The 20,650-nt window shown below is 34.0% G+C and overlaps 1 protein-coding gene and 1 long non-coding RNA gene across 5 annotated transcripts in view; one reads left to right on the plus strand and one right to left on the minus strand.

Moving 5' to 3' along the window:
* The window catches only part of LOC118191118 (serine/threonine-protein kinase tousled-like 2), a 558,371-nt gene that overhangs the window by 26,322 nt on the left and 511,399 nt on the right, over positions 1-20,650 (plus strand). The window lies entirely within an intron of this gene.
* On the minus strand, positions 10,065-13,531 carry LOC146999202 (uncharacterized). Its single transcript, XR_015041819.1, has 3 exons — positions 13,412-13,531; positions 10,545-10,728; positions 10,065-10,190 (listed from the first exon to the last, which is right to left on the minus strand). It is a non-coding gene; the product is annotated as an uncharacterized LOC146999202 (long non-coding RNA).

Consider the following 20,650-nt stretch of genomic DNA (forward strand, 5'->3'; position numbering starts at 1 on the left):
GTTACAAAGTTCCGCTGTTCATGTCCTATAATTGCTGTGTCGAGAATACCGACTAATTTGTCAATCGAAATATTTTCGTTTTCAATAACCTCTGTGTCACTTTCTTCACTATCGGAAGCGAATTATAATGACGAGGAATTTGATTTAAATCATATCAAAGACGGAGTACATCGAGATGAAATACTACATTTAGTAAGGAATTATAAGCCAAATAAAATAAAAACATCTGCCCTGAAGATAAGGATAGTGCTGACAGATCAACTTCCAATTCATTGCGTGCAGCAATTCCACTTTTTGTTTAATGAACTTCGAAACATACTTTCGCTTTGTAGACCCTTAACATATTAATAAATATATATCAGAAATTCTATTTGACATAATCAAAAGTTCAAGCTTACTTTTATAAAATTTCTCTAACAGTCTGCAAAAAATAATAAGCCGGATCCAATTCGAAGATTAAGGAACAACGCAATCTGCAACATTAACTGAAATAGATAATTAGATAGTTTTAGCTTAGCTTATACCATCCGTTATACATTAAACGTTCTCTCGTAAACGTATTTTGCGCACGCGCACAAGCATATTCGCAGCCGTAAAGGTCTTACGTGCATGCGTCAAAGTGACGCATGCGCAGAAAGTTCGTAGCTTTGAGGTCCTGATTATAGATCATTCCGGATTATGGATGTCCGAATTAACGACTTTTGACTGTACCTTTTTTTTTTTTTTTATTAATATTACGTCTGCTTCCAGAATTGAAATTTAGGTTGAATCCAAATAACTAATTCGCACATTTTTTACGGTGTATTTTTAAAATTTGTATTTTTTCAATATTTTTTATAAATTTTTCAAGAAAATTTCTGTATTATACCATGTAAAATTTTTAACGTCATCTGAAAGTAGATGTGTTTCCAATGCTTACCTGCAAAAAATTAGTTTTTATTCAAAATTTCCTAAGATATACATGAATTTATATATTGGCATATTTGTTGAAAGCCATAATAATGCCAAATGTGGTTGATGCACTTTTTTGAAATTGCAGTACAAAGTCTTTAATCTGGACCTCAAAGCTACAAACTTTCTGCACATTATGCATTTACGCATGCGCGTAATACGTTTACACATGTGCGTTTAATGTATAATGGACGTTATAAGCTAGGCTAAAATTATCTAATTATCTATTTCAGTTAATGTTGCAAATTGCATTGTTCCTTAATCTTCTAATTAGATCTGGCTTATTATTTTTTGCAGACTGTTAGAGCAATTTTATAAAAAGTAAGCTTGAACTTTCGATTATGTCAAAAAGAGTTTCCGATTCTGGAGCTGCCAAAGGATCTACAAAGCGAAAGCATGTTTTGATGTACTGCTTCCGATAGTGAAGAAAGTAACAGAGAGGTTATTGAAAACAAAAAAATTTCGATTGACAAGTTAGTCGGTATTCTCGACACAGCAATTACAGGACTTGAATAGTGGAACTGAACAAGAAATTATGTCTGTTGATAGAATTAAAGAGAAAGTATTAGCACAAAAAACAAAGCAACTCAAACAACTTACATTGAAAGAAATGTTTAATAATTTTATAATTTCTGCATGCCATCTCACCAGATTTAAATTGATGATCTATAATCCGGAATCACCGAAGTCCCGACGAGTCCGTATTAAAGACTTTGTACTGTATTTGAAAGTATGATTGATGATATTTTTTTTCCACTCGTGTACAGTGAAAAAAAGGAAAGGAAGATAGGTTGCTATAAATTAAGAAGTTCGCCAAGTAAATTATTCTTGGCACAAACTGAAAAAAAAAAAAAAAAAAAAATGTGTCAAGATACATTTTTAAATTTCTCTGTAAATTTTGACCAAATTTTACAAAATTTAATATTTAGGCATAATTTGTGCCGTAGAATCGAAATATGGAAAAAAATTAGCATGTCATTTCAGAAAAAGTCTGATTTTGTGTCTGCTAGATATAAATCTAATAAATATCCTAAGTCGTGCTTTTGAAACATGAAAAATGCAATTTGAATTTCTTCAATCGGCCCAACAGAACAGGAGATACAGAACTGTCCCCCCTTTTTTTTGCGCAGTGTACATAGCAATCTGTTTTTGCGTAAAAAAATGAACATGAGTGCACAAATTTTGATCAATAAAAGTTGATCATTTACGAAGTATAACTTTATGAAATGCAAATTTTTGCACTCTCAACTTTTAGGCAGTAGGCAAAACCCCATATTTTTGAAGAAATGCAGCTCTTCTTTTTCATCAGCTGTCAAACTTTACAGTGCCATTAAGATTCCACATGAGGGGAAAAAATGCACTATAACAAAAATAAACGCTAGTGAGTATGGAATTTGAAAGTGCAAATTTGCACTTGCCTGCTGCACTCGTAGGCATATTTGGATTGCCATATAAATTTATTTTCTCGATGTTACTTACTGCCCCATGAATACTTTTCATGGGGTATAGATAATCAGAAAAGTACCCAAACTTCCCTCCTCCATGCAAAAATACAAGTTCCAAAATGGGCAGAATTGCTGTTCATGTGCACTTCTTAAAATTGCTGTTGTCGAATGCATGATTTTATTTTTCCTTAAACAGAGATTAATATTTTATTCAAGCAAGAACATTTATGGATTAAAATGCATTAACTCTTACAAAATCATTCGATGTTTTTCTTTACAAGGCAACATGCACCAAACAATTTTGTGCAAAAAGATATGCATGCCAGCACTGCCTATTGATCTCTAAATATTTTCAATGAAAAGTTTTTAAAGTATGTAATTTTATTGTTTATTTATTTCTAATTTCATGAAATGTCTAACTTGAGAGATACATTTTTTTATGTTTTAAAAATCTTAACATAGTTAAAATGAGTTGAAAATGAAAACATATTTCTCACTGAAAATATCAAGTTGGCTGTTATATATTGTTACGAATTTGGTATTTAAAAAGCTAATGTTAGTTCAATTATAAATTAAATGGTTTTATTTCTCGCGCAGTGCAGCGCGTGACGAATATTAAAAGAAAGCTAAGCCGGAAAAATTAAAAATACAAGAGCGCGTGCGTTAAATAAATAAATATCTCTTTTTGATTTCCAGAAAGTACTGGAAAATTCTAGCGCGTGATTTTAAAATCTTATAAAAGGAGGAAAACATCTCAGTTTGTAGTAGTTGCTTAGTTTGTTGTTGTTTAGAAAACTGCTCTTGTTGATTATAGCGAATTCGCGGATTAGCGTTCTTTAGCTGTTTTGAATTACGTTCTATTGTACATTTAAGTAGTTAAAAGATAACTACTGTTTGATATTGTGATACTGCATGATAATTTGAGAAAATTTAAGCATTTTTGTTGTGATAATAATAAATTTTTGTTCATTTTTCATCGGACTTGTGCATTCATTTCATAACGAACCTGTACACACGCAACAATTTTTGGTGTCAGAAGTGGTGCTGTTTTGTCCCAAGAAATAGACGGCCAAGAACGTGTAGTGGCATACTGGAGCAAGTGCCTGTCTAAACCGGAGAGGAATTATTGTGTCACCAGGAAAGAGTTGCTCGCCATAGTCAAAGCTGTAGAACAGTTCCATCACTATCTATACGGCAGAAAATTCCTGCTCCGCACCGATCATGCATCATTGACCTGGCTTTTAAATTTCAAGAATCCTGAGGGTCAAATAGCCAGGTGGATACAGAGACTCCAAGAATATGACATCACTATCTGTCATCGTAAGGGATCATCACACGGAAACGCCGACGCCCTGTCTAGAAGACCTTGCCAAGAAAACTGCCGATATTGTTCCAGGGTGGAAGCGAAATACGAGCTGCTGACTCCGGTCGCAAGACAAATTACAACATCAACATCGGCTGATCGAGAACCGTGGAGTGATGATGAAGTCAGGAAAGACCAGCTGGAAGACCGCGACATTAAACCCATAATTGATTTAATGGAGTCATCAAACAGAAAACCTACCTGGCAGGACATTTCTATCTGTAGTCCTACAACCAAACAATATTGGGCACTCTGGGATTCACTTCACATTCAAAATGGCGTCTTATACCGGAAATTCAAATCGGATGATGGGAAGACGTTCCGATGGCAACTGATACTTCCAAGATCCCGCATTCCTGATGTCCTTAAAGAACTGCATAACAGCCCTATGGGAGGTCACTTTGGAATAATGAAGACCTTACAGAGAGTTCGTGAGCGCTTTTACTGGAATAATGCAAAGGATGACGTGCAAAAGTGGTGCCGATCTTGCGATGCCTGTGCAGGTCGGAAAGGACCGAAGAGATGCAGCCGAGGCAAGCTGCAATGTTACAACGTAGGGGCGCCTTTTGAACGTATCGCCTTTGACATCCTGGGACCTCTGCCACGAACTGCTGATGGCAACAAATACATACTCGTTGTCGTTGATTACTTCACCAAGTGGCCTGAAGCTTATCCTATTCCTGATCAAGAGGCTGTCACAGTAACTGAGGTAATGATACAGCACTGGATTTCCAGGTTCGGAGTGCCTCTTCAGTTACATTCCGATCAGGGAAGGAATTTTGCCTCGGCAGTAATCAAAGAACTATGCAAACTACTCGGCGTTGACAAAACTCAAACGACGCCATTGCATCCCCAGTCGGACGGCATGGTAGAGAGGTTCAATCGAACCATCCTTAATAACCTCTCATTAGTGGTTTCCAGAAACCAACAGGACTGGGACAAGAAATTACCACTCTTTTTACTGGCTTACCCGCAGTGCTGTCCACGAGACTACCGGCTATTCTCCATCACAGATGCTCTTCGGTCGTGACCTTCGTCTGCCTTGTGATCTATTGTTTGGCCGCCCTCCGGATGCTCCTTCATCGTCTGAGGGATATATTCAAGATCTCCAGGCCCGGTTTGAAGTGATGCACAACTTTGCACGAGAGCGAGTCAACTTGGCGACGGAGAAGATGAAGACCCGCTACGACACAAGAGCTACTGAACATCAGTTCCACGAAGGAGACAAGGTGTGGTTGTGGAATCCGACTCGACGGAAAGGACTTTGTCCAAAATTACAGTCACCTTGGGATGCCCCATATACAGTCCTAAAAAGGCTGAATGACGTCGTGGTTCGGATTCGTAAGTCTTCGAACTCTAAACCTAAAGTCGTTCATTACGACAGGTTAGCTCATTACTATGGCCATAGTACGTAATGTAAATAATTGTAAATAGTATCAGACCATGGTCCTTTTTGTTTATAAATGTGTATTTGATTTGATTTGTATTTAGTATTTGATTTGCATTTAGTATTTGATTTGTATTTAGTATTTGATTTGCATTTAGTATTTGATTTGTATTTAGTATTTGATTTGCATTTAGTATTTGATTTGTATTTAGTATTTGTTTTGTATTTAGTATTTGATAGCATTTGATTTGTTTAAGTTAGTTATTGCATTTATTGTTTATATTGTTTGATATTGTAATGTAATGTTTATGCCACAGTTGTAAGTTTAGCTTCCTGTCCAGGGATTGTACAGCCCGGGACGTGCAGTCCTTGGGAAGGGGGCAGTGTTACGAATTTGGTATTTAAAAAGCTAATGTTAGTTCAATTATAAATTAAATGGTTTTATTTCTCACGCAGTGCAGCGCGTGACGAATATTAAAAGAAAGCTAAGCCGGAAAAATTAAAAATACAAGAGCGCGTGCGTTAAATAAATAAATATCTCTTTTTGATTTCCAGAAAGTACTGGAAAATTCTAGCGCGTGATTTTAAAATCTTATAAAAGGAGGAAAACATCTCAGTTTGTAGTAGTTGCTTAGTTTGTTGTTGTTTAGAAAACTGCTCTTGTTGATTATAGCGAATTCGCGTATTAGCGTTCTTTAGCTGTTTTGAATTACGTTCTATTATACATTTAAGTAGTTAAAAGATAACTACTGTGAGATATTGTGATACTGCATGATAATTTGAGAAAATTTAAGCATTTTTGTTGTGATAATAATAAATTTTTGTTCATTTTTCATCGGACTTGTGCATTCATTTCATAACGAACCCGTACGCACGCAACAATATTTTTCTAGGAAAATTTTTTTCATGCCCATTGTTATATAAATGAAAAAAATCTGAATATTTTTTTATCAGTAATCCTCAATGTGGAACTTTTTATGTTTATATTGTTCCCCACATAGTTCTATTGTTGAAAATTTGTGGATTTAGCAATTTTTAACTTTTCAGTGTAGTATTAATATTTTTTTCTTTGCGTTTTTTTTTTTTTTCATTTTTTTTTAAAATTTATTTCAACTGGGAATTGAATATCTGGTTACATTAATACATAGCAATCTAGGAGTCTAATTTCTCATTCTCTGTTTCCCTGCTATTTTAAATTGCCATGAAGTCGGTTCAGATTGGAATATAACCAGCCACTTTGTTACCATACTAGCATTTTTCTGATTTGTCATTTTCCTGTATTTGAATGTATAATAAGGAACAGGTGAAGTTTATTTAGTTGAGGTAACGAAAAGATAACATGTTCTGAAGGATATAACATGAAATAGCACTTAACATGTTATCATAACACCTTAGCAGAAGTTGCTGAATTTGCAGATTGTGCCAACTTTGGCAACCATCCACACACATCCTTCAGAGTTCTTCAGTCAAGCATCGTCACCATTTTCAAATGCCTCTTTTGCTGTAATCCATTGGTTGTCTCTTTTGTTGTTATATAAATAAATTGTGATATTTTATGCTTTAATTTTAAAATATGCGCTTTTGGAATTGCGATGGAAGAAGCTGTAATAAAATTTCTTCAGGAACATACAAAATTTTGATGCAAAATCTCTAAATGGAGCAATGAGGAGATGCATATGGTAGATAGTTGATATTACCAGATTTTGCAAGGTGTTGCAGCTGTGCAATGAAGAATAGCCAATAAATAAATAAATAAATAAAATAAAAATGAAAGGTAATATAAAATCTGAAAGCTTTCGGATTTTATATTACGCTCTAAGGGTCTTTTATTAATGCTTTGTATGTTATTGTTATTTATTATATATCATGTTCTTAGCATGTAAACCATGTAAAATTCAATTCAACAGCAATATCACAAAATATTTAAAAACAGCATATCTTTAGAATTTTCGATAGAGTCTCGTGCGCTCGAGATAAAAATGTTATTTTCCATACAGTATTTCCATTACTCACTGTGAAATCGTTGAGTTTGTTAATGAAAATTTTTTTAAACTTACAAAATTGGAAATATATAATAAAAAAATTTCAAAATTCTGGCATCCAAGTGCCCATGTCCAGGTGGAGGATCATGCTATTCACAGTGCGAGAAACATACATACATTCATGCAGATTCTTTATTACTTAATTTCTTTAAATGTAATAAAAAGTGATAATATTTGGTGACAATAATTTGAAAAGTGAAATGGGCATTTATAGTGAAACATTGCAAAATGCCTTTTCAAAACTAATAGCCCTTTTGGGCTAAGGCCCCTTTGTGCTAATTACAGAAAGATTCAGAGAAAAAGTCTTCTTTTTTTAATTGCTTCACGTAATACTAATTTAATAATTAAAATTTGTATTTTAAATTGCTAAAGTATGTTTTCTTTTCATGTGTTGGTAATATTTACTGACAAATATCGATAGTTTGGGAATCTTTTTAAATAAAGAAAACCACCAATTTGCACCCAATATGTATTTTCTACCTTTTAGTTTTGTAAAAAATTGCTCAGTTGCATCAAGGTGAGTGTGTTACTGTATAAATACCCATGAAATTAGGGGTCTTTCTTATACAGAAATATAAAATTTAACGGTAGTGGTTCATTCAATGACAGAGTGCAATGAAAAACAGTTTTCCTGTTGGGGTAAAAGTTGTCTATCTCTGAAAGTGTTCCTTATTAAAGGAAAAAGGTCTCTTTTTGAATCGTACAGATGCTTTAAAAAAGTGTTTTCAGTTTTTTCATAAATATGCACAAAAGCTTAATCGTTTAGTATTATGTTATAATAAATTAATTCATAATTTTGAAATTTTAATTCTGCAATACTTTTGTAATAATATAATTTCTTAAGTAACACAAATTCCAATACACAATCTGCAGTGTCACAAATGTTGTTTTTTAATAATGGTCTATCCAGCTGTCCCGCCTTTTTTTTTTTTTTTTTCTTTTGAAAGGCAAGCTTAAGAAAATTGCTAGGATGTATGAATTTTGTTATTTTGTTTTCAGGAGGTTGTGATGCATTAGCAAGCAGAGGGAAGCATTTCATAATGTACGATTGGGCTACCGTATTTGACGGCATATAAGACGCACCCTTATTTAGAAGGCCAGACACATGTAGATGTAGGAAAAGTTATGTGTGTCTAGACCGGGTTAAAAATAGCATTCAGTATTGAAAGTTAACTTGTGTCATTCATGTATAAGACGCAGGTAACTTTTTTTGAGACCAAATTTAGGAAAAAAAGTGCGTCTTATGTGCCGTCAAATACGGTAATTGCAAAAATACTGTGCTACCAACCTGTTTTAGATCATGAGACAAATTATATACCAGTGTGATTTTAATCAGTGAGCAAATGTTAGCTATAGTTCATTAAGATCTTATGGTTTTTTGGGGGGGGCCCACCAGCGGCCAAGCGGCCACTGGTAATTCGGTCCAAGGTTTGAATCCAGCGAACGGGCTGGCTGCATGGGTGTTTTTGTGGTTTTCCCTATGTGTAACATGTATACGAGCCAATTTCCCTTAAAAAGTCCTCCACGAAGGCATCCCTCCTCTTAGGCAGATAGCCCTTGAGGCTTTGCCATAATCATACACACACAAACACAAATCATTAATATCTTAGTTTTGATTAAGCACCAGGGGATTACAAAAATGATATTCTTAAGGCTGATGAAATAGAATGTTTTTCCCCGTGTTAACAGTAGGTAAAACATTAACCCTCTTAGTGCATTATGGCTGGAAAATTCCGTACAGAAGGCTGGTTTCTTTATTCATTACACATGAAAATTTCTGCTAGTTTTTAATGTATTCATTTTGGTTTGTATGTATATTGAAAGGAAAGGAATCAAGGTACAAAGTGAGAGAGTAGTCTTTTAATTAAAATCAAGAAAATACCACTTATTCATGACATTTTGAGGAACTTTGAAATTTCAGGGCTAAACCCATAATAATCAGAGTGTTAAAATTCAGATCAGAAAAGTATGTTGTAATCTCTTTAAATAACGAGCTACTATTATGTATATGTCATTGTGATTGGAAGATTGGAATAGAAACAAAAGGGCTGTTAAAATCTGCATTCCTTTGAAGACCACTGAATGATTATTAGTTTATTATGGTGAGAATAAAATTTGTGAATGATATTGAAGATTTTCAGAAGTGAAATATAGCAGTGAGACTGGAAATTGAAATGGTGAAAACAGAATATTCTCCTACTTATTGGCAACTTCCCAGAACATCCTGCACTTGTGAACCATTTAGTAAGTGTTTTTTCATCAGTCATTAAAATAGTATTGTAATCTATGGATCAAGAAGTTACCATTAGCTATTAACAAGAATGGTTCAAGAAAGATTAATATACAAGTCTAGAGATGTGGTCTAAGATGATAAGAAGACTTAAAATACTTATCCAGAAAAGTACTAGAAGTTGTCTTGACTGAGCAAGAATAACTGCGGGTAAAAAAATTCACTGAATTGCTGTATTATTATAATAATAAGAACAACTGAAATGCCATTGTATGTGAAAATTGTGTACTTCCCCCCCCAAAAAAAAAATATGCAGATAAATTTGATTGGAGTATTAATTTAGACAACCATGCAAGTTTTATCTCAGTCTTGATTCTTAACAGACCAAGGGATTTAATCCATTCCTTCTTTCCCTATTCCATTTTCTCAAGCTGGCTTTTACTTTTATTTTTAAACTTCTGTATTCTGCCAGTATACTTCAATCATAAACATATATAATTATTTAATATTCGAACGTGGTCCTTAACAACAAATGCAGTTAACCTCTGAGAATAGTAAAATAATTGGTCTTAGTGACCAATTATTTTTACTTTCATGTCTATCAGAATGACACAAATCCATTTTCAAATAAATAAAAGTATAAGAATTGCAATGTGATAAAATAGAACTTTATATGCAGTTACAGAATATGCACTGTCAGTAATGCAATTGATATTATGATCTCCCACATTCGATATTTGCTCTCTTCAGGATTGTGATCACTGACTTCTTCCTGAAATGTTTTAAAGAAGCTAATGAAGCCATGTCAGATATTGTAATTTGGGACATGCAGGAAATAAATTGTGACATTGAAGAGCTATATTGTAAAACAGAAATAAGAGACAAGATTTCTTTGTATCTTTTACATCATATTATAACATACAGCACATTGTATGATAACAAACAGTTTTCTATAAAAAGTTGTATGTATCAATGTGATACTTTAAGTGAAAAAAGTTATTTTCATCATCAGCTGTGATAAAATTTTCTTAAACAATAAACACACATATTCCTTAGATTAGTTATTCAATAAGCAAGGAATAAAATATAATAATACATTTAAAAACTTTTTATTGGGAATACTTACTTTGAAAATAACAGAGGCGTAGCTAGAGGGGGCAAGGGGGGCATCTGTCTCCCGGGCGCAAAATCCAAGGGGCGCCAAACTGGTGTTACGACATTTTAGAATTAAATGTTTTCCATCCTTGGCAAGCAGTAGGGGGCACGAAATCTTCAGTTGTCCCTGGGCGCTGAAAACCCTAGCTACGACTCTGGAAAATAAGGATACTGTTATACAGGGTGTTTATAAAGTTCCGGACCCATTTTGTTGTTTAATAACTCATAAAATAATGAAGATATAAATAAACTTATGGCATTTATTGATGGAATAACTTGTATATTTTCCTTTTCAGGTTTGAATATCTTTACTTTTGTAAATATCGTCTGCACATGTGGTTAATTTCAGATAATTTCATTTTCCAGTCTCGGATTCCAGTTATTCAATTTCATCCAGTTCTCTGTGGATGCCGACATGCTTGCTGGTACCTGGCATGAAATTGAATATCGACTTGATATTCTCAGTGTGACGAAGGGGGCACACGTGGAAGTTCATTGACAAGGGTCATGAAACTTTTTGATTCTATTAAACCATTTATGTTATTAATTTTAATCTATCTTTATTATTTTATAAGTTATTAAACATCAAAATGGGTCCAGGACTTTATAAACACTCTGTATTAGATATATATGTCTCTTAGAGCAGAATAGCACATTTAATTTAATGGTGATCAGTAGGCAACACACACTGGTATATGTATCTTTCCGTAGATAATTTTTTTAGCATGTGTTTTCCTATAACAGAAAAAAAAATCAGATATCTCTACTTATATAATTAATTAATTGTAAATAGTTGTAACTATAATAATTATCTTGTATCATGAGTACTTCAGTTTCTGAATGTTTAACTGATGTTGGGAGAGGAAAGTATCTGGAAATGAAGTGTTCTCTAAAGCCAGTATTAGAATACACATTATATTGTAAGTACTTCCATCTCTCCCAGGTCTACTAGTAGCCGAGTGGCTAAGACCACTGAATCCTGGTAGTTCGACCTGGCTTGGGTTCAAACCCAGGGAAACAGGCTGTCTGCATGGTTGGTTTTTGTGGTTTTCCCCCTGCGTAACGTGAATATGAGCAAGCGATCTTTGGAAGAGAAGGTCTCAAATATAGTGAATAATTTTGCTAGATTATCATTACATTTCATTCCATTTTCCTACAAAATTTAACATTTGTGTATTAACTTGTAGCTTATACAGTTTAAATGTACAAGCTACAAATTAACACACAGCTGTTTAAAAAAAATATACACTTTTTAAAAATAATTCTTGGTTAGATTGATTTAGAATAAATTCTAAAAACGGAACAGCATATTACAATGTAGTAATAATAAAAAAATATAAGGTTTTTTTGAGATTAAATATTTGTCATTCATTGTAGAAAAGTCGTCAGAGTAACGCATTTTGCCATGGAGGGGGGATAATGAAAAAAAATAAAGTGTAGTGCCCAAAATTAAGATGTGCTAAATTAAATATTTATGAGGAAGAGTAACATAAAATATTTAGAATGAGTAACTTTTAGATTTATTTCATTGAAGTTTTACATTCCATTGTCATGGCTTTGCAATTTTTAAGCTACGTGTATTTAGAAATTTAAGAAACAGGAATAAAAGAACATATGCCTTTCAGTTTCTCAGTTGAGAATATTTAATAAAAAAATTGTAATTTAAAAGACATTTGAGCTAATGTATAATTATCTATTTTTTATAAATCAGAATTTCTGGAAACTTCTGATTAATCTTGAATTTCATGATATTAAAGACATGGGAAATCTCAAATTAATTCGAAATGAAATGACTAGGTAATTAGTACTTAAAGATATTCTGTAAGATACTTATGAATGCGCAATAAAAGTAATTTCATAACTGAAAAGAAAATTACTAAATTTCATTTACTAGAGGTGGAGCTCCTCAAACGAAGCATGTTCTCCCCCCCTCGAAAAAAAATTCGGTTCAATTCCCCCCCGTAGTAGTTATTTTTCGTGAAAATGTGTGTTAAATACCAGGAATTTCGCGACTACCAGTGGCCGAGCGGTAAAGTCGCTGAACGCTGGTAGTTCGGTCCGAGGTTCGAATCCCGCGAACGGGCTGGCTGCATGGGCGTTTTCGTGGTTTTCCCCATGTGTAACGTGTATACGAGCCAGTTTCCCTTAGAAATTCATCCACGAAGGCATCCCTCCTCTTAGGCAGATAGCCCTTGAGGCTTTGCCATAATCACGCACACCAGGAATTTCGCGAAATTTGAAAAGTAATGGAATTCGAAGGATAAATGATTAATTAGCACTTTTTGAATATGGCATTATATCACTGGCATCACGGGAAAACCAAAAACTGTATTTTGGCTTTTTCTATTTATATTCGTTTTATACCTGCATATTACTATATTTCAATATTTTATTCCATGATAAAAGAAAGAACTGCGTATTCTCTCTAAGGTAAATGTAAAAGAATTAGCTTGTCGGAGTTATAATTCGATCCCTCATTCCGAGGGAGGTGGAGACCCAAGCGCTTGACGAACTTTTATTTATTCATTTTCGGTAATAAGAGCAATTTTGCAGATTTAGAGTTTTGTTCTAGAGCCGATAATATCTGACGATTTTAAAATTCTCATTAATTTTTTTTTTTTTAAATGCATTCTTATCCAGTCATATTTGACTTTAAATTGAAGACTGAAATAACGGAATAAATGTTAACGGAGAACATATTTCGTTTGAGGAGCTCCACATCTAGTAAATGAAATTTAGTAATTAGTAATCTAAATTTAAAAACAAATAATAACAAACAAAATAAATAAACAAAAACTTTCGTAAAAAATACAGTATTATTAAGATTCAGTTTATAACCAATCTATTTCTAGTATATAGCAGTTTTCCTTGTATCAGATATTCTGCAGTATGTGATTGGCTGCATACAGTATTTGGCAGCATTCCAATTTTCCTGCCCCCCCCCCTTCCTCCAGTTTCTGTGTCTTTCTGCAATATGGAACTGGCCCTCTTTCTCTGTCTGCACTTCCCGACCTCTGAAGTGTGCAACATACATGCCAGATGGGCGTGGCTATTGTGCACCGTGGCAGAGGCACTCGCTTTTCAATGTCTGTGACCCTCGAGTGTTATACTGGCAATAAATGCTAAGTTTAGGGCAAATAATCGAAAAAGTGTCGCTCCCCCACCAGATATGTGTAATAATGCATATATGTTTTAGCTCGAAAACCAAAAATAGAAATAACAATTGTTTGCTATAACATAACTATTATATTTAATTAAATGTGATAATCATTTAACATCGTATAACTATTATAACTAGTTAAGAAATTTCCTCTTTCAGTGTATATTAATGAACATACATTTTTATCTCAAAGATAAAAATATATAAATAATTGTTAATATAATCATAATAATTATTTTATTATAATTCATAGTAATTATATTGTAATAATGAAAATTATAGAAGATAATATAATAACAATTGTTATTATGGTAATAATTATTTATTATACTTTTCCATAAAATTATGTATATCTAGTAAATTTAAAGTTTTAAAACGTTTATAAATAAAAAAATGCACGAAATTAAACACAATGTAATGAAACAGTTAATTACAAATGATGATCAGTATATTATTTTAAATTGGTTGCAGTAAAAATCAACATGGAAAAATTGAGAACCGAAAAAAGTCTCTTCATCCCCATTATTCAAGTCCACCCTCCGTATTTTGTAAATAAATCGGTCCGAAAGGCGTATGCATAACGGCCATTATGCGTTCCGTGATGCCGTTAGTTATGCGGGATTCTGTTTCATATAGGTTACTTTGGGATTAATTTTATCCATTCTGGATTCCGACCAAAAGCCGCGAAACATCATAAACAAATTTCAAAGAATATTAAAAACATTATCAGACTCAGAAAACTTCACTAATTTATAGTTATAGATATGAGTTTTTAAGTTTATGCTCCTGAAGGTCCTTTTTTAGTTTATGGTTTATGCATTATCACAATTCAACCACTCGCTTTAAGAAATGCGTGATCAATCAAACTTCCAAGTTTTTAGAAGGTCCTTGATAATTGCAATAGGCCTGGCCTCCATAAGTTCCCATCCAGAAGAAAACTTCAGAAGACACTTCTTTTGAGCCCACCTCATGTTCTAATCATGAAGGGTTTGAAGTGCTTCACTGATTACATATTTACTTTTCCACTCTTCTCTTCATTAGCTCTGTTTATGCGCAAACCATTTTTAGAATTTATACGTTGTCAAATAAATTTACCTCTCTGTTACATCATAAAATGTTTGGCGAAATTCGTGTTTAGCTCAAAATGCGGTACCTTTTCGGTCAGTGAGCCCGTTGTTATGCGAGGCATTATTGTACTATAGTACATTTTATTTGAGATTAATATATGGTGTCATACGCAGAGAGGCATCTAATAACTTGCTGTTCTGAACCCTGTACAATGAGCTGTGCCTCAAGGCGTGAAATCGGTGGATTGTTGGTATCCTTTTCCAAGGGTAGTTATCTCACAAACTGCATAATGTAAATCGATAGTAACATGCAATCCGCATGTGGCCCGTGCATTATTTTTCTGCAGTCGGCGACAAATTTAAGAAATGATTATTGCCGTTAACTGAATGTGAGCTTTCTGCTAGCGTATAGTGCATTAATGTGTAATGAAAATTTTGACACCTTAACAACTGAAAAACTGAACCTGTTACATCGCATTAGCGGCCATAATATTCTTATTAGCTTATACAGTGTTTTAAGACAAATATTTTACAGCAAAATGCATGCCACCTGGCAATTTCAATCATTTACGTATGTAATCTTGTACTTCATTTGGTGTTATTTCTGTTGAGAAACTGATTATAGGAGATACTTTGAAATAAACATGACTCTAGTTTTAAAATAATTCGTTTTATTATTCCAGGGTTGAACAAAAGCATGGATCTGCGGCATCAATATAACGTTAAATTGGCCTTCGTATGTACAAAAGTAATCCCCCGCTCGATTATATGATATATTACTTTGAGTTCGATTGCGTTGAATTCATAGATTTTTCATTATGTCCCACACATATTTCAAGAGGTTGATAAGTAATCATTGAACTGCTGATAAATTCATATTTTAGCAGTCAAAGACAAAACTTTGCATTATGTGGTTGAAATTATCATGTTTAAGAGCTGGAGAGCTATTGTTGATCTGTGATAATATCTGTATAGTACATACCTGCCAGCAATTACTTCAACGTAGGCAAAGAGCCAAACGTACAACACAAGAACACGTTCTGTACCACCTCGGAGCCTTGAATATTGTAGACTGCCGTGGCGTCTTCCATCATGATGTTTTATTACTAACTCTGATAAGCTCATCTGCGTGAAATAACAGGAATATTTATTCATTGAATTTGTTACTCGACCCGACAGTTTTACGGTCCACTTTTTATATCTTAAGGTGTCATCTTGAGTATATTGAGTAGTAGTAGTAGTAGTGTATTGAGTTCAGAGATCTGGAGAGCGATCGACTGAGTTGGGAGCTGTACTTTAGTGCTTTGCCGTGAAGCAGTCTTTACCTGCAAGTCTGTAACTGACGTTCCACCTTATGTTTCTTCGCCAATGCTACAGAAGCACCACACTCGCACTTCCCTTTCACATCAACAAAGCAATACGTTTCTCCCCAGCTGGAATTGTAATTGTATATCTTCTGCCTTTTTCTGTGCTCACTCATCTTGCTGCACAGGTTTAAAAAAAAATCGTCAAGCCCCCGACGTAGAATGAGGTTGCCAAACAAGACTGGGTGCGCCACTAACACTGTCACTGCCAAAGCTTAAAGAAAAAGTTGCCCTTTGCACCTTGTTAAATACTTAATATAATTGTGTCATATAGCTAAGGATCGACTCTGACCTGTAGTTCCCTCCACTTCGTCACTCTTTGTCAGCCCTTTTTGGTGTGGTGAGCCTTGTAATATCGTGCCCCCAATCTTAAAACTTTATCGTACTATTAACCCGCAAGGATGCGCGTCGGGCCTGCCAGACCTGGTCGTTACAAAAACATAATACAGAAATTATTCCTTTCTGTGAAATTTTTCTACCTTCTCAGTAACTGTGTTCAAGATCATGTAAGTGTCATTCACAGGCATTTCCTGAATTGATCTCTCCCTCTTTTTCAGAAATTGGATAGCCAGACCCGAGACGAGGTTTCGCATTGTCATTTAGTTAGAGCAATGTCATTTTAAACGGGACAGAGGCGATAAGAAGGCTCAAGTTAAGCCCCGCCATCAACCTTGATGTTTCCGAAACCCAAGACAAGGCCAACCAAGTTTCTGATCACTGCCCCGCCGAACCCTCTCTATGTGCAATCCCAAGAAAGACTGTTGCAGAAAAAAAAAAAAAAAAAAAAAAAAAAAAAGAAGCTAGCTTGACTAAAGGCCCGTTTCCACTGCTGCGTATGCGTTGCGGCGCGTATGCGTTTCTCTAATCAGCGAGCGACTTCACTTTGATTGACATCTGCAATCCGTTCGATGTGAGGTGACGGATGAAGTTCAACTATGTTCAGCTTCTATCCGTATGTCTGCGGATGCGTTGGGGTCACGTGGTAAAAAAGGAGCAATCAGTGTTGTCACCAAAAATTAATAGCGGCAGAAGTAGCGATGAACGCTGGCTTAGGGAAAGAATGTTTTGCTAAAAAATACTTATTTGTGAATTAACATTATAGTGAGAAATATGCGTACTGAAAAAGCAGCAATCAGCTGAATTTAGTTTTAAAAAAGATAAGAAAAATAAGATAACTGCAACTACAGTAGTAGTTCACAGAGAGCAGTGATTACTGTCAAGATAATCAGATGCAAAAAATATAATTCCAAGACCATGAAATAGCAAAACGATCCTAATTCCAATCCATCTATGCCCTTCAGCCTTTAAGGAAATTATGTTTTAGTTCTCGTTTCATCAACAGATGGCGCCAGTTGCTTAACTCCTGTTCAGTCTTTCTTATCTTACCTTGTCTAATCACTATATCTTATCTTACCTTGTCTAATCACTATATCTTATCTTACCTTGTCTAATCACTATATCTTATCTTACCTTGTCTAATCACTATATTTTATCTTACCTTGTCTAATCACTATATCTTATCTCGTTCATTTGTGCTTTTGCAGCTGAGGTTGATCGTTCGGTAAAACCATCGAAACTAGTCCTGTGAAAATTTGAGAATATAACGCTGATTTTTGTTGTTTGACTTCTAAATTAGTACCATTAAATAGTTCACTATATTCCGTTTCCACTGGTCATGAATTCCGAAAATTAACTGTATCTTTCGCTTAGAGCTTCATTTAAAATCCAGTATCATTAGAAAGTTCAATGAATTGTTCGCTTTCAGTTAGTTATAACGTTGCGCGCCTCCAACTTGCACGCAACCAAGAGGTGACTGTGAAAACTTGTATAAAAGATAGAGCCTTGTGAAGGGTTTAAGTCCCTTTTTATTCAACGTAATAAATTACAGTTGCGTCCTCTTGACGCTTACAGACTGTGCCAACTTGGCAGTCAAATAAAAATAATAACCTGAAAAGAAAGTAAAGACAAGATTCTAACTACGAGGCTCTCTAAAATAACTAACTCACCGCGTTTTACAATACCGCTGCTAATTCAGCAGACTTGAAGCTCACTGGAACGATTACCACTACTTCCCGCCAAGCACATAGGCCGCAACGCGGGGTTCTTCAATTCTCGCTAACTACCTCCGCGCTCGCTAAGTAAGAATATCACACCGAACTCATTTCCTCTCTATTTAAATCAGAATACTTCCGCTGATAATTTGAATGCTTGCGCGTTCTACTCAAATTTACATATTCTGGCATTGGCAGTTCCAGGGGAAAGTAAGGCTTGACAGGAAAGATAGTTTAAACTTAAAATAAATGTTAGTAAAAATAAATATAAACCCTACATAGTGATAATTTATTATTTTCAAAATTGCAGCGGAAAAGATCAGAAACCCGTGAAAATACGTTATACTTGGGGAATAAGTTTCAATTTGTGACTTCAGAGTTTAGAGATGTCATTAGATTATTAGAGATTAGATTTCAGAGTTTAGAGATGTCATTAGATTATTAGAGATTAGATTTCAGAGTTTAGAGATGTTAGAACGTGTCATTGCTTAATTCTTTTCCATTGAGAATATAATTTTCTACTAAAAACGATTCTAAGAATAAAACTGATGAAAAGTTTCTCTGTTTTACATAACCAACCCACGAATCAAGTTTTGTTCTTAAGTCCCTTTGACTTCTCATGGACACTGAAAACAGTTAAAGAATTGCTTTGTACACAGATATTTAGTTCATTTAGTTTTGAGAATATAAATGAACGTGTCATCAGCAAGAAATGATGTAAAACGTTATTAGTTTCGTTTACAAATAACAGATCATTTTGAAAATGTAGGAAGAAAACAAAGCAGGCTTCAAGGAACACTTGTGGTTGTCTGACCACAGTTTGAGAAACGCTGGAATAGCAAATACTCTAAAATATTGTTTTCGAAAAAGTGTTTCTGAGTGAATTAAATTGTTATTCTTAAAGTGAGTTTGTCACAATTTCAGTTTAATTTTGAATGCTGCCGGCCTGAAACGCGATTAATTCTTTTTATGCTGCGCCTGTTGAGTTCATTTAACTAAGGAGTTATTCATTAAAATCATTCCATTCAGTTCTTGTTTTTAAACACAGTGTTGCATGTCCTTATCCTTTCGTTCCGTTTTTCCTTTTTCAAGGATTTCTAAGAGCCGCGAATCGAATACCACTAATTTTAAGGCATCAATTCTAGAAGTCTTTAGTTACTGAAATATTTTCGGATCTGATGTATTCTAAAATTATTACATTATTATAAATATGAAATGTATGTTTCCTTAAAAGTGTCTAAGATTATGTTATAAATTTAATAGGAATGTTCTCTTAGTATTAGAAGATCAAGTTTAGAATATTAACGACTTGCTGAATGAAAGAAATTATAAATTTCATAAATCTATTGTATAAATTGTATTTTTAATAATTTGGCCTTTTTTTTTTTTTTTTTTTTTTTTTTTTTTTTAAGGATTAAGCATTTAGAATTTCTGCCGAAGCAGTTAAGCGCTTGACATTGTTTTCCAACTACGTTGTTCAAAGCTGACAAACTTCATAATTTTCGAAGTTAGCAAATCTAAGAATAAGCTTAGACACTGGTTATTCTCGAAATTATAAATGCAGCTTTTTGCAAAAGTTGTGCAGTTCAATGTAAATATGTGTTTTGAACATTTGAGTTCCATTTTAAAAGTGGAGACGGTTTTAAGTAATAGGACATTTACTACATTTTGAAGGCAATGTCTTGAGGAAGAAAAATCATTCTGTGATTTAAAATAGCTATGTAAGCTGTAGAAAAGTAAAAGCTATATGTAAAAGCTGTAGAAAGAAAAATAATTTAAAGACACATGAATGCAAATGCCGCAGAATTTAGAACATATTGTATTATCTGTTAAGTTTTTTGCGAGTATGCAAGTAAGTATAACATATTAAACAAGTAGTGTTCTGCCCATTTCTGCCTTTAATCTGTGGAATCCAGTAGGATTCGAATTCCTTCAGTCTTATAGAATCTGAACATATAGTTGAATACTAGAGGACGGCGTTTCTCGAATTTTTTTTTCTGTTGGGGACCGCTTTTATAAATTAGAATGTTCTGCAGACCTCCTTAGTCTTGTCATCTTCGAAAGCAGTTCTTTTTACATATGTTACTACCAGTATGTATATATTTTTAAAATGCCGTTAATTAAAATTCACTTAATGTCATATTGGTATTAATCCATTAAGTTAACAGAAGAAAAGTTATATTTGTTTTTAGTAACTCAAGGCCATTTGGGTTTGGAATAATTTTTATCTTTCGAGTTTGGAATTTTCTTTATCTTACTAACTAAAACTTCAATGAATGTTAGTAGATATGTAGTAGTAGTATTAATGAGATGATGACCCTGCCTATTATTCTAGGCTTGAATGCATGCTGGCAAACTGAAGTCTGAGATTTAGCACAGATATCGGCGTTATGTTTTTATGCGAGTTAATGATGTAATTTTTTTTCTCACAAATA

Source organism: Stegodyphus dumicola, chromosome 1 (assembly GCF_044657685.1).
Source record: "Stegodyphus dumicola isolate Sdum_Otavi_A_Nest chromosome 1, ASM4465768v1".
Taxonomy (NCBI): Eukaryota; Metazoa; Arthropoda; class Arachnida; order Araneae; family Eresidae; genus Stegodyphus; species Stegodyphus dumicola.